The sequence below is a fragment of the Kryptolebias marmoratus genome, linkage group LG16 (assembly GCF_001649575.2).
Source record: "Kryptolebias marmoratus isolate JLee-2015 linkage group LG16, ASM164957v2, whole genome shotgun sequence".
Taxonomy (NCBI): domain Eukaryota; kingdom Metazoa; phylum Chordata; class Actinopteri; order Cyprinodontiformes; family Rivulidae; genus Kryptolebias; species Kryptolebias marmoratus.
This window is the reverse complement of record NC_051445.1, coordinates 18,172,200-18,188,392: the sequence shown is the minus strand read 5'-3', so window position 1 is coordinate 18,188,392 and position 16,193 is coordinate 18,172,200.

The window sequence follows — 16,193 nt, the reverse complement described above, 5'->3', positions numbered from 1 at the left end:
TTAACACCTCTAGATTTGATACGTAAACACTTTGTTTTAACACTGGATTTTAACTACTAATAATATACATCCCAGAGTTACATAAACAGAATGTGACTCTATAAGTGTAAAATTAACTCTGCTTTTGCACAAAGTCTGCTAACACCAAAACATTTAACACTTTTGAATTTGCTGTGTACCTGTTGTCAAAAGCTCTCTGAACAAACTGAGTTTGGAGATAAGAGTTTAATTCTCATGGGCTTGTCAAGCTAAAGGCTAGTCTGAGCTAGGTCAAGACTAAAGTGAAGTACTGTCATTTTTAAACAACTCCAGTTTCTCAAATCTTATAGAGGTTTATGCAAATGCTATTTTGTAAGACAGCAGATATCCACTTTGGTCTTGACCCAGCTTGGACTACCATCAGCTTGTCAGCCTGGTCACAATTAGCTGTATTTCTCCAAACTGAGGGCAATCAATGAGCTATCTACAACAGGTAAAATTGTATTTGCTTGCAAGTTTTGAAAACTCTACTTTAAAAGATCTGAACTATTGCTTTAACTTTATCAGACTTAGAATAAACCATATTCAACAACCCCAATACCTTTTCACAAAAAAATATTTACGTTCCTGCTTTAAATGAAGCAAGAAAAAAAAAAAACATGTAAGGCTTTTTTATCCTTTGATTTAACTTTTTTCAGCTGCTTCTTTCTGATGCTCCTGTACCTTTCATGCTAAACCCACCTATTAAGACCTAACCATAAATACTGCTGATGTTCAGACTTAACTGTAAGTAGTACTAATGTTCAGGGGAGACCAGGAGACCAAAGAGGTTGGCGTACAAATCAGGCACAGTTGTGTTTAATAAAACACATCAAAGTGGACGGGGGACTTTAAAAATGAGTACAGGGTCCTGTCCTCTCGTAAAGGTGTCAGCTGAAATGTTCACTGCTCTGGATGATCAAGGGGAGTAAGCTGAGCAGGGTTTTAACACACTCACTCACACACACACACAAGCCACACATGCTCCTCCCCACATGGATTTCACTGAACCCCCCTACCACACACACACACAGACTCACACACATGCACAAACACATGCTCCCTCAGACCGTGAGACGCTAATAATTGTTCATGCAACAGTTTAAACAAGGTCATTAGGAGCTCCGACTTCCACTCCTAATTGACAGTTATGTTTAATGCCTGTGGTAAGTAAACAGTCTGGAGCTGAGCACTGCACCTTTGGGCTGTCAGTCAGGAAAAAAAAAAAGGCGGGACTATAGTAAAAGCTCTTGGGAAACTGAATGTCAAAGTTGACAAATAGAATCTTAAAACTATAAGATGGTTTTTATGTGGATCTATCCTCAGTGCTTCTCAATGCATAAAATTAAATGTGCTCATTAACTGAAACAACTGGGGACCATCTTACAATTATGTGATGCAGTTATAGCCTCTGTCAAGGTGGTAGTCTTCAACCGTAAGTATTTAGTCCTTCATTCATCATTCTGTATCTGCTGAGCAACCACACTCATAGTCTATGCTGGTTCTCAGTTTGACCTCAGAAGTCCATTTGTGAGGTTTTATGAGCACATCTGGCATCATATTGGTGACAACTGCCCATAGACTTGTTAACACCTGCCACAGACAGTACTCAAAACCTCCTTTGTGGTAGTTTCCAGGCCTATATTTTGTCATAATGACACACATAAAGACGCAAACCTGTGCAAAAATCCATAAAAGGGCATTGTAATGACTTTCTTTCAGTGGATAATTTTTGTCTTTGTCTAAACTCTAACATTAATCAAATTTTAAGGTAAAGTAAACACAAATTAAATTTAAGGTGAAGATGTTTAAAATCTCACCTTTTGGCTTATAATAGGTACGCTGGTTGTGATTGAACTTTCTTTTTGTTTGTCTCTGCACATGTGTTCACCTGTTTATGTTTCGGTCCATGTGTAATTATGATAAGTGACTACCTCTTAACTAACTGTGATATGCTCCTAACACTCAGTTACATTTCCACCTTGAACTCCCAACTGTTTGTGTTTGAAACCAGAGAGCGCAACAAGTGAATGGGGCAAACATGAGAAAACATGTCTCCCTCTCCTCTTGTCTGTCTGGAGTGTTCTATAAATGAGCTCAACATGTCTGCACTAAACCTTTTTCTTTTCCCATCAACTCTTCGATGAGACATAGGGAAAGAGATTTATGTTAAATGGTATCTGTCAGACTTGTCAGCTAATTAAATGAAGCTTTGCTCAAAGGGAACACTTTCCAGCCATGACTTTTAACTTGATTGTAGCTTTCAACCAAAGCTCCTTTCACCCAGTGATAGAACTGAAAGTAAATTTATTGGATGAAAAAACCCAACCTCTAGCCCTAGATGCCCATTTAATAAAACCTGGAAGATGTGCCTTGAGGCGCAGTTTGAGACTTTATACATTAGCTGTCAAAGTGTTTATTTTAAAAGTACTATTGAAACATGTTGCATCATTTTAAGTTACATTAAGAGGCAATGGATCAAAGTAGTTTAAAAGAGTTTTTTTCATGAGTGTGGCACATGTCTGAAAACAAAGAGTTTGTAATTATTTTGCTAACAAATTAGCAAAAGACATGGATGACATTTATATCAATTTTGGGTAGTTCATATTTTTTTGACAAGGGGTTCACTGGAAAAATAAAATGATTTTCTTAACTGTGGTAAAAAGGTTTTTTGAACGGCTTTGATTTGAACAAAACTATTTTTTTTTCTATCTGGGCTGACAAGCTGCTGGCTAGCCTGAGTGGGGCCAAAATTAAAGTGGATTACTGGCAGCCTGAAAAACCTCAATCCCATTTATTTTCTTGAAGTTTCTACTGTTATATAAAGCTTTACATCACCATCAGTTTTGGTTCACACAACTATTCTAATAGCAATATTAGGCTGTTCCTGCCAGGAGTGCTCCAGGCTGCACAGGAAGTGTTACAGTCAGCTGCTGTTGCCACTATTTGCTCTTACAAATGAACTTAGAATCCTAACAGCTGTTGCAAACAATGATAGCGAAGTAAAGGTTTACAAAAATGCATTTGCACAAACCACTATGAAAAACTACAATTGTTTTAAGACAGCAGCAAACAACTTTGGTTTTGCCCCATTTAGATTAGCTGTTACCTTATTGATCTTGTCAAAAAAACTATTTTTCTGCAAACTGAAGTCATTTAAAAACCTATCTACAACAAGTATGATATTAATTGTTCATAACATTTGAATAGAGCTCCACATTTTTAATAAGCTGGCCTTTTGCTTTATGTTCATGCAAGTTTTTCACAGTTTTAAAAGTTTAAAATTTTCAACAAAAAAATGTAATTTAAAGGCTACAATAGATATTTCACATTTATTACAGAGAACACAGACAACTTTATTCCAAGATTAGTATTGTTAATGTCTGACAAAACTCATCTGGATACTCCCACATAATAAAAGAATTCTGGAGCTCCTCGTTGTATTTGGAGTAAAAATCAGCATATTATACTCCAGTCCCACACTTTATTTTTCTTTGATTTAGGAGTGAGCACAAAACAAAGATAATTTCTACTCATAAGGAAAAAAAACCTTTCCCAGATGAGAGTAGTACACGCTTCTAAAATTGAGTGGAATACAACATCGCATTTTGCACCTCAGCTTTAAACTTTCCGTCCGCATAGGTAGTCGGAAAAACCAGAGTGGCAAACCTTAGTGCAAATCCAATTTAACTATTTGAAATTGACAGCCTAACCACACTTTCTGAACATTATAATAACATAGCCATTATTTTCACAATCACAATCATTTAATTGAATATTATTATCTCACACTGTGAATACTGTACATTTCATATAAACTTGTAACTTTTAGGAGACAGGCCCAATGCTCACATTACAGATGTTGGCTTTATTAGAACACAAACCTGTTTAAGTTTTGAAGGCCTAGAAAAAAAGTACACATATATGCCTCACAGTTTAATATCTAATAAATAGCACTAACCTAAGTATATAACACTGCAAAACAAAGAAAAAGATAAACTAAATAGTTTTTGTTGGGTTTTGATGCTAAGAGACACATTACAGTTATCCTTTAGCTTAGATCTTGTTAGACCTACTGCCAAACTTTAAATTTTGTATTATCAGATGACAACATTGCGATTCTCTTGAGCAAAGTGGCTAGTTTTAAAAAGCTGTGTTTTTGACTGTTTGGTGGTCAACAATATGTACACATATTAGCAGACCAACTGCTGTGAGTTGTTGAGATATTATTCAAACTAATAAATGTAATAAAATATTTCCAACATAAATTGGCATATTTCTAATTTGGTAATTACCAAGATGATCAACTTGCAACTTCAGTTCTTGGTTTTTAAAAGAGAGACTATTAGACTATTAGGATTGTAAAGTTTGGAAATAAATGCACAAACTGTTAATATATATATATATATATATATATATATATATATATATGAGGCAGCATCCACTGCAGTGTGACCGAGGTAATTTGAAAGCTTTTCATTACTGTGGTGAAATGGTCATCCATGTTTCAGACTGCTCTGGCGTGTTGCATCTCTAGCTTTTAGGCATTCAAAAGGTCATGCGCATATAGTTCTTCAGTGTGTCTCCATCACAATCTAAATGAAACATAATCTTCAAACCATAGGCACTAACACCCCTACCCCCACCCACCCACTACTACCACCCACCAGCACATTTCTCCTTTCCTTTCCCTTTTCAAAAAAGCTCAGACTCTACTCCTCCTCTGCTCTAAATAGCATTATTCCCACATGAGGTGGGTGGGGAGGGGTGGTCTGCATGTTGCCAAGAACACTGCTCTGTCTGCTTCGCTCCATCCCTCTCCTCTCTCAAAGGACAATCCTCTTTTGACTCCCAACTCACCCAGGAATATTAGTCTTATTGCATTTAATCACCGAATTCTCGCACCCTAAAGATTTCAATTCATTAAAGGCACTCAGATATTCAGGCCAGCTACTTCCTGGCGACTGGCTAAAGACAAGGTGGAGACAGACAGGCTCTGAGTGTGTGTGCGTGTGTGCTCTCTCCCTCTCTGTGGAAATGGGGCAACTCAATCCTCAGCAATGCCCTGGCTGTGCTCAGCACAATTCAGCGACAGCTATACCTAATCGCACCGCATAAAGGTGGCTCAGCTTCTACTGTGTGATTGTACGTGTGTGCAAGGTGCAGACATATCTGTAGAAGAGTGTGCACATAGAAAAGTGCATGCACATACTATATATGTACACACACACACACACAGAGCTTTGGTACTCTTTGAAAAGGCAGAACTGTTGATCCCTCCACAAGCAAGTGAAGCGGCTTACGTCTTTCTGTTGCAGAAGATCGGAGGTGCATTCTAATACAATTACGCTGACCAGTAAAGTGTTGGGGGGTGGAGGTGCCAAAGCAGGATCAGGGTACTTGATGCTGTCAAAAGTTACTTCAGAAGTGGCATAGAGAGAAAAAAAGGAACATGAGTGTAAAAAAGGTCAGGCAAGGCTGATGATTTAGACTTAAAAAACTTAATTTCTTTTTGAAGTTATATGGAAAAATAAGGCAAAATTGACTTTCGTTTTGTGTTTAGTCACTTATATCTTGAGAAGAAAACACATCTCTCTGAGCAAGGGCCTGTTTGAGGTACGTTTGTGTGTCAGTCTGTAAAATTTTGGTTGGAAAATATCTTGTCCATAATCTTCCATGCATGTTTGCGTTCTTTTTTTCATGTGTTGTTTCATCTGTCAGTGGGAAACACCAATGACTTATTATCCAAATGTTCTCCTCTAAAAATGTGGTTAAGGTTAGTAAAAGCATGCAAAAATTCCTGTCAGTATGATGTCATCTAAAGGCATGATCCACACTTTGGTTTGTAAGAATGTGTCAGAGTTTAATTCATTTGCACATGTGTGTGTTTGTGTGCAACTGTTTGTGTCCATGTACAGTATGCTTCCTACAGAATATGCTCCACGCACCAAACAGCCGCAGAGTGGTTTAAGAATCAATTTTCAAGAAAAAAAAATCCAACAATGCATCTGCATGTGTTTGCTGTACCCCTGTGATAAAATATTGACATTCTGGTTTTTGCAAGAATTATCGCCTGTGGTCAAAAATAGGATTTGTGGCTTACAGACCCGTGTCTCTTCTGTGGAAGTAGTGATGACGGCTACACATTTGTGTCAAATGTACATGCAGACAGACGGTGTGGATGTTTGTCATGAAATACTGCCACCAACAGCAGATGCCAAAATGTACTGCTGGCAGTTGCTATTACTTCTGTTTGAAAAAGCAGAAAATGAGGAAGTAGTGAAAATGAGAGAGATACAATGTATCTAAGGGTTCTTGTTGTTTCGTAATGATATGCTAAAACCTGAAAGTGCTTCATTTTGTCATATGAAGCACTAAACATTGGTACAATGTTACACCTAAAGATTTACAAACTTAAATGGTTCTTAAAAAAGGTTTAAAAAACAAACACAGCTGGACTTCTATTCTGTAGCTGGATACATTTTGCTTCTTATCCAAGGACGTTAACAGAGATTACTGTGGGTCACCAACAATAAAAATAAATTTAGTAGCTTTCTATGTGAACGCGAAATGTATTCATATTGCTTTGTGCTTGTGAAGTTGCTGATTGTGAAAACCCTAAACTTAACTAAATACAAATCCATTTTCTCCATATGTCTGTGTTATCTACAGCTTTATCGTTCTCCTCCATCAGTGCACATCTGACAGACTAAAAATATGACATTCTTTGGAGAATTTGTTTTTCATCTCAGAGTCCTGGAATCTGATCTGTGTGCTGTCCTCAACTTTACAAAGAGCGAAACTGAGCCATCTTTATTTTGAGTCAACAATACTCTATGTGAATGAACGGCACAGCTGATAGAGCTGCTATGACATGTCATAGATTTCACACTACACACAGATTGAGTTCTCCCTCTCATGAGAAAGTATGCAGTGAGGGCATTTGTTCTATGAGTGGTATGACTTACATTATCCCAAGATTCACATCCAAGAGGAGACAACAAAGGAAAGATCAGTAAGAGACCATGGAGCAGACGGAATGTCAATGAAAGACAGACATTGTTCATTTAGGTGGCTGAAGTGACGCTGCATTGTAGATCAGAATACACATCTAATATAAAAATAAGTTTATTTTATACAATATGAAAATTATACAGTGACAATTGGGACATCAACTTTTTACATGAGGCACTCTCATCCAACACAAACCATGCTTAAATCTGATAAATAAAGTTTAAAATATATGTTTACAGGTAACATAGAAAATAGAAATTTAACTGCTCAACCTGTTGCTTTTAATTTATTTGGCAGGGCCCCAGTCCTAATGGGGGGTCAAGCCATAATTTTATTTATTTCATTTTCAAACCGAACCAAGTTGAAAAAAACAAAAATGAATAAAGTTTGGTTAGAAATAATCAAGGATGCAAGAAACAGATCATCCACAACACACATAAAATACAGGTTGGATGTAATAAAATGTGTTAGTACCAATTATCTACTTGATTTCTTTAGAACAATTTGCAAAATAAAACTGTGGTACATATTTTTTTGTAATTTCTGCTTTTTGAATGAGATTTATTGATGTTTTGCCATTCTTACAGTAACTGTTCTCTTTAATTACATAAAAAGACTCGAGCTGTCAAGTAAAAGCAGCACAAACCCATAAACCGAAAAATACAAGCATTGTCTGTCTAAAAGGTTGTCTAAATAACTGAATTACTGTCAAACACTTTTGAAAAACTGCACCCTTTTTAGTCTTTCAGTCTAACATTTACATATTTTTTTACACACACCCTTTGAGGTTAATGACTCATCTTACCTCACGGGCCATTGGAACAAAGACATGTGGGGAAGCTTTAATTAAAAGCATGTCAGCACAACCTCAAGTGAAATACCTTCACCTTATTTGAATCTTTTCACCACTTTTTCATGTGGTTGCCAAGTTGACAGTATCACACTTAAAGTGTTAAGTGTGCCAATAAAAACAAGTCAAGCTCAGACCTGCTTTGTGGGCGGTGGAGAATAAACCTTTTAATGAGGGCGCCATAGGTTTTCCCTGCAAATGAGGTGTCAGAAATATATTCACGTAAAGTAGGCGGGACAATTATTGTGCAAAAAAATAGATACACCTTGTTTGAGAACAATAAGCACAAACAAATGACAGAGTTAGAAAGACAGTTTATGAGAAAAGCTTTTTTTTTCTCCTGTAAATTGGCCAAAATTTATGTGTGCATTATTGTAAGTAAAACAAAAACATAACAGCCTATTTAGAGTTCTCAAGTTAATCTGAAGACGCCTTGACCTTCAATTCCAGTCATGGGCCCTACATAATGTAGAAGGTCATGTACAGCAAAAAAATGCAGCTTCACCATAAAAAATAAAATAAATAGGAAAGTCATATTTCATATCAGTCATTTTCATCCAATTTGAACTATTTCATTACATATTTCTTTCACCATCACCCCTTTTTATAATTAAGTTATACAAACACACATGTTATATATATATATATATATATATATAATCTTTTATTTAAAATGCAGTTTAAACACTTATATTCTGGAAGTTTTACCATTCAGTCTTTCATTTTTTACAAGATTTTAATGGTACTCATCAGTTGAAAAACTTTATTAAATTAAAAAAAGTAAAGATGTATGGTTTACTAGTTTCCCAAGTGGTTTCATTGTGAACACTGGATGTCTAAACTCATCTGATGGCTTTTACACATGTGTGACTCCTTTCTTTTTCCATTTAGTCCATCAGTCTCATTTCTTAACAATGTGACAAAGAGCATATGACAGAAAAATAACACTTGAAACACATGCTGACTTGCTCAAAGCATACACATCCGAAGATTCCTGTGCCAAAAAATAGGAACAAGGACCTCAGAACATTAATGAGAATGGAGAGCGGGTCTCTAAGGAGCCTGTCTTTTGGCTCCTTTGCCTCCCAGTACAGTCCTAAGTGACTGGGCATGCATTACAAGATCTGATTAGCTCTAAATTAAAACTTCATTAACTGTCAGGCCACATTACCTGAATGATGGGAAAATGCTTTTGTTTAAGTTCATTATATTCTGCCATGACTCCTCTTTAATAATATTTGCATGTATAATATATAAAAGAGGTCCCTTTATGTCTTCAGCATTCAGCTTTGATTTTGACAAAACTGAGTGTGTGAAATGTATTCGTGAAAAACTCTCACAGAACTGTGCATGTCACAATTACAAATAAGCTTCTTTTTTGTAAAAGAAGCAAACCATTTCAAGTGCCAGTAACTCATATTTAAATTCCCAGGCTTCTCTAAGATACACACTTGAATGATTTTAATGTATTTGATTTGTTTGTCAGAATTTCTTACAATTTGTCTTGATCATGTCCTGATACAAGGTTTCTGTCTCTGCCCAAGTTTTATGTTGGGTTCTGTATTCATGTTTTGTGTTCATGATATGTAATGATTTCATTCATTTTTTACAGGTCTCATTAGGGTAATGTTTCCTATCTGTATACTTGGTTAACTTCTTGTTTCTTACCTACACCTGGTATCAGTTTCTAATCATTTTCATTTTTTCAAGCTTAAGATAGCATCCTTCCTTTTAGTCTGCTCTACCATGTGTTCAACCATAAGGTCTCTGTGATGTAGATGTTTGTCATCTGTTCCTGTCTGCAAATGTTCGCCAAGTCCCAGGAAGAACACCCCAAGTCAGACCCAAAACTTGCTGGAAGTATTACGTATCCTCTCTCACCTAGAAACATCTTGGGAGGAGTGTCGCTGGGGAAAGGACGTCTGGGTTTTCCACCTAAACCTGTTGTTTCTGTGACCTGACCACAGATAAGCTGCAGAAAGTTGATGGATTAATAAATGATTCAGTGACCAGAAGAACAGAAAAGTGCATATATTTTTCAGTGGAAAATATATATTCCCCGCCCCCCGCCCCTCTTTATATTTGAATGTGGTTGACAAACCAGCACATTATCACTCTCTTTTAGCCCGGAGAATAAAACTGTTAACCTGTGAGTCAAATGTTGTGGTTCACCTGACCCAAAAACAGTATGGATACTTATGTAGTCCCAACTGTCTGTGCATGCAAACACAAGAAGTACCTCAAAAGCCTAAACTATTCAGATTGAGCAGGCATTCATTTAGCATTCCAAAGGCTAACAGATGCCCCCTTTCGTTTATAACATTTTTATTTCTTTTCATTTTTTTCTTTTTTCTTTTCTGCTGTCGAGTACCTTATGTATTTTTGCAATGAAGAAAGAGTGGGATAGTCTTTAAATCCTCACAATCTTTTCTTGACACAAATAAGCATGCACACACAAGTACACAGATATGCAAGCCAGGGAATTCATTCTTCCAAAGAATCTGCAGTCTGAGCCAGATAACATACAGTCCAGGCTACCCAGAAGTGTGTCTCGCAGGCATGCATTAAGTAGAATGAGTGTCTCAGAGTGTGTGTATTTGTGAGATATAAAATGTTTTTTATCCCATTGTCCTCATCCACCTTTGTCTCTTTTTCATCATCATCATTTTGGATAACAGAGACAGACACACACTCACACACCTTAACAACATAAGCGTGTTTATCTCAGCACTCTTCACAGACAGTTATTTCAGTTTCATTAAAACCACCTGAATTAGCAATACCTTAATTCACTAGCGAACACCTGCAGGCCTGCAGCCACCACAAACACATTCATAGCTGACAGTGTAATTGATCACTCAGGTGTGAAAATTTGGCAAGTGTTGTTTGAAATACACATAAAAATACTTTCTCACTCCTAAACACACACATAAACACAAGAGAGGTCAACCCAACATGACATACACAGATCAATCATACTGCCAGATTTTTGATAAAAAAAAGAAAAAAATGTTCTTTTTGTTGAAGCAAACCTTTTGCTGCCAAGTTTCCTTCACACCTGATCAAGTATAACAATGTTAGCAAAGAGGCTTTACTCTGTTTCTCTGAAATGACAGTGCTTAAGGTGAATAAGTACAAGTTGTACAGGTGTTAGTGCTAATGACTGAAACTTAAAACACACACACAAAGGGGAAGTTCAATGAAAAAAAAGTGTTTGTAGTTCACTTTTCTCTCATTGCCTTCAGGCCATTTTCATTAACGCAGGGTTTAGGCATGTCCACACAGTTTGAGCATCCACACATGAACACATCAAAACCTCTGCTCAGGGGTTCTGCTCAATGACAGATAGGTTACAGCCTGGTAAAAATTAATGATGAAGACAAATTGGAGAAGCACCTGGCCAATGATTTATCAAAGCCCAACAGCTGAGGTGGTGCTTTTTGCCCATGAGGGATTTGTGCACATTTCATTCAGAAGTATTTTAAAACCACAACACACATCTGATGGCGGAAAACAAAGAAAGTCACACAGGCAGATAAAAGAAGGATGCAAAAATGATTTATTGACAAAATTAATTGCAAAAGTATTTGATGGACTAAAGAGCTGGAAGGTGAACCATGCAGAAAACTCAATTTCTAAAATGTTTATGTGAAGAAGAAAAGCAGAAAAAAGGGGGCCAACAAGCTCAGACCTGGGAGAGTAAATTTTTGTTCCTGCAAAGTTAATATTAAGATTCTTGGCCACAATTCAGTTTGACAAATCACTACACAGGGCATCAGGGTAGTTTGTGTTGAACACTGCCACACACAAAGGGTTTGATAACCTTCCCACCTGCACACGCTCTACCACCAGCACTCTTTCCTCTGGATATTTGATGAAACGATATGCCCAGATGGTTAAGATACATGCTTAATTTTCATGCCATAGCAATTTTATCTTTTGTGGGAAAAGGGAGACAAAAAAGGAAAAAAAAAATGGAAGGATGGATTTTTTCAGTTGCATCTTGAAGCAGCTATCAGACAGGATCACTGAGAAAATAAGATGAGTGTGCTTGAGTGTCAGTCTTTAGTTTGGTAAAGTGTAAAATTAATTTCATTTTTCTTCACTGTTTTTTTAATGGGAGATCTTCAGCAATCTGGTTGCAGTTTGAACCACCTGAACAGAGATTTTAATGAAGGATTAAGTTATAAAGCTATTAAAAAAATAAGAATAAAGTAGTTTTTTTTCAGACTAGATTGACAAGCTAATGGCTGGTCTGTGCAAGGCCAAGACAGAAGTGGATTGCTGCCATCTTAAAGCAACTCAAATATTTAAAAATGTACCAATTCATGCAAAGATTATTGTACAAACCTTAACATTGCCATCAATTTTGAATTACATTGTCATTTACATGGAAATCTATGGTTATTTGCAAGCTCTACTAGCAGCAGCAACCTAGGGAATGTCCAGTAGTAATATCATATTTATGCCAGAATAACTGTGCAATGTGAAATTGCCAGTGGCGTAATATTAATAAAGTAGTGCTTGCATGAACTACTATAATTTTTTTGAGACCGGAGTTGTTGACAATAGCAGTCCACTTAGTCTTGGCCCTGTTTGGACTAGCTTTTATTTCATCAATTTGGCCTGAATAAACTGTATATTGTATCTTAAAACTAGGGGAAATCAAAGAGCTCTCAACAACAGGTAAGAATAATTGTTCAAAACTTTTCCATAGAACTCCAATCAAACAGATATGACCTATCCACAATCAAAAATCACAGGTTCTGCCATAAATCTATGGTCATTGCCTTCAATAGCCTTTTACAAGTATTACCAGCAATCAAAGTCTTACCTCAGAAACAGGATTTACAAACATATTTATGTCTAGCTCTGTGAGTATACAGAACATTGAGCATTTGTTTCTTCACATATCCCCAGGTGCTTCCAAACTACAGAGGTAATAGAGTCTGAAATCTCTGATTTATGAGTGAGGGGACCAATATGCTTCTTGACCCTTCAAATGCACCTTGGTCAATTATTGGATCTGCTTAGAGGTATTTCACTCATGTTGTGAAACACACACAAACACACACACACACACACACACACACACACACACACACACACACACACACACACATAAACTAGAGACTTTCACCTCTTAGATAATTTCAGACTCAGACACCTCTGACTTTACCTCAGGCTGGCTGTGTTTCTGCCACAATGAAATTCTCAAATCAGACAGCTGTCCGCTTGTTTCATTGGCATTAATCATTTAGTTTCACTGCAGGGCAAACACCACTGGTCTATTCATTTACTTCATTTGAGCTTTAACATGCACACACATTAAAATCAAAATTGGTGCCAAATACAAATAAAAAAACAAATAAATGTGCAGTTTATTGTCAGTGACACTGCCCTTCAGAATCCATGTCACATTTGGAAAGGTGTTTTTTTCCCCCGTGTTCTCTCTACAGTCAACCTGTCTGCATGTTTCCACATATAGTAGTAGCACCATATGGGAGCTTGCCCAGGAACAAGTTAAGTACATACAGTAGCTTTCATCTTTATGTACATCTGTGCATCACTTTTATGAGCTGCAGATACACAAAGACATTAAAACTGCACTCACTGCCACCAAAAGTCACACATCTGCACGCAACCCATCATATATTTAGCATCACTACAGTGGCTGTACCTAGCACACATCACTAGAGGCAAGGTTACCTTTGTTGTTTTGGCTCTCCTTGCCAGATGCCTTTTGTAGGTGCTTCCCCCTCAAGCACTTTGCAGGTGCTGTAACACACACGCACCCACACATGCATTCACGTATACAAGACAGCATGTTCCCAGTGATGGTGCGCACAGATGCATTATCACACGCACGCAAACACATGGCTGTATATACACACTCATGAGTGCAGTTCACCTTGTGCTTCCTCAAACACAGACATACACACTCATACACAAACAAGCCCACAAACACGGTCTACCCCCACCACCCCTGGGTGATGAACAACATCTGCTTATCCGTCCCTCCGTCCCTGCCCCTGGCGTGGCTGTTGGCTTCCTCCTGGCTGCACTGCCACAATGTCATCTTGTCTGCCTCTCTGTCAGCCATTACTAAAATGTGTAGTGACAATCAGACTTTTTTTTTTACGCAGACCCCCTTCCTTTAAATCATCATGGGACTTATGGTCAGCAGTAGAATGATATTGTCATCTTTTGGCAGCTAAAAGTAATCCCAGTGCTTAGGCCAAAATTTCTCATGATTGGACTGGATCTATTTTTTGTTGAAAAGAATACTTGATTACTTGCTTTTGTTCAGTTTTGCTACAACTGAGCTGAAACAAATCTTTTCCCACTGTTTGCTGCTTTGGCAGCTCGTCAAAATTATTATTTATTTTTGTATTCCACTGGTGGAGAGAAAAACATAGAAATGTTAAGATAAGCTACCATTCCTTCACAAATGACTTAGACTACAGGGTTAGAGTTTATTTTATTGAATTTGGAATATATAAAAAAAAATACATTTTAGCACCCAAGACGTACACATGTTGTATGTAGGTGGGATATCATAAGCTGCAGTTTGCAAGCACAAGTTGACACTTCCATTCAATCTTTGTCAAACTGGCAAACCAGTATTTCATTAATACAAGTTATGGCAAAAACAAACTTGAGAAAAGTTTTTTGAAATTAAAAAAAAAGATAAATGAGACCATTTGAATGCTCTCATTGACCTGTGACATGTGAAACTATAGACTCTAGCTCCTATATGAAAATTTCTTCCAGTTCAGAATATCTCATCTCTTGCGCAACCTTATGATGAACAGTTTATCAATAAAGTTATTTAACCTCTTATTAAATAAAGCAATTCAACAAGAAAGCAACAACAAAAGCTTTAAAAACTTCAGAGGTAGCTGTAAGTATAAAAGTAACCATTTGTTAATCAACCATTGCTAAACGGTCTTAGATGGTCTTAGATGTAGATGGTCTTTTACAGATTTTTGTCTGTATTAAAGACAGAAAATAATCTTTATGCATTTTATCAGTCATTCCGCACCTATTTATAACCTAAATCATGACAACAGACAGAATCTTCTAAATGAGTTACTACTGTGGGAAACATCACACAACTAGGAGAGCAAATACAAACCCTTAAAGGAATGTTTTGGAAATTTTGAAGCAGGGTTCTGTAAAAAAAGTTATGAATAAATATTATTTTACCTGTTCAAAATAACTCTATTAAACAAAAAACAAAAACATATCACAGCTGTTCATGCAAGTATTTTTTAATAAACATTTACACAAATGTCAATGTCACATTATATGGGTATTCCAACATAAGTATGTTATTTCTGCCAAATATGCCCCAGGCTGCACCCGAAGTGCTATAGTTAGCTATTATTTGTGTTTGCAAAAACCCATAGATATATAAATAACCATGCACTGCAAAATTTACAGTGGTGTAAAGGTTCATGAAATAGTTTTTGCATTATTTGCTATGACCCTTTTGAGACTGAAGTTGGTTTCAGACAACAGCAATTCATTTTGATCTTAGCCCTGCTCAGACTAGTAAACCACTCAACAATCCTGTCATAAGGAAACTCTTTTTCTATCTACAACTGTTAAGGTTTTAATTGAAAATAACCTTTTCACAGAGTTCTACTTCAAAAGCTCTGAACTGTTGCTTTAAGTTACAAGAACAAACAGAATTTTAATATTTAAACAAATCTAGTTTGTAAATAAAAAAGTTGTCTGTAAGACTGTACAGCAGAAGGAAATAGACATTGAGCTGTTTGCGGTGGAACAACAAGCGGAGCAACAGCTGTAAACATAGTAACCAAAAAGGACAAAAACTTGTTTTTAAATGGCTTGGATTTTTTTTTTTTTTTTTAATTTACACTACAAGATGCAAAACAGAGACAAAAGATTAGTAAAGAACACTGAGCTCAAAATATTTAGACTTAAAATATCAAAGATCACCTCAAATTTGACTCTAATACAACCATTTTCTGTCAATAAATTCAGACCTAAAGTTTAAAAGTGTCAAAAACAATTCTCTCACAAACACAGTTGAATCCACTCTGTGCATACAATGCAATGTCTACCATGCATAGATCACTGAGGATGATTTTTGTTTGTTTGTGTTCTTATGCTCATCCACAATATTGCGCTGCATAAAGACATAAATGAATGTGGCGGAAATACACTAAATATCCCATAAAAAGCACCTGATTTCAATAATTTACTTATTTTTCACACCTTAGATTTTCTTTATTTTCTTTCACCCCCCTTCTCTTCCTCTTCAACACTTACAGTATGCTAA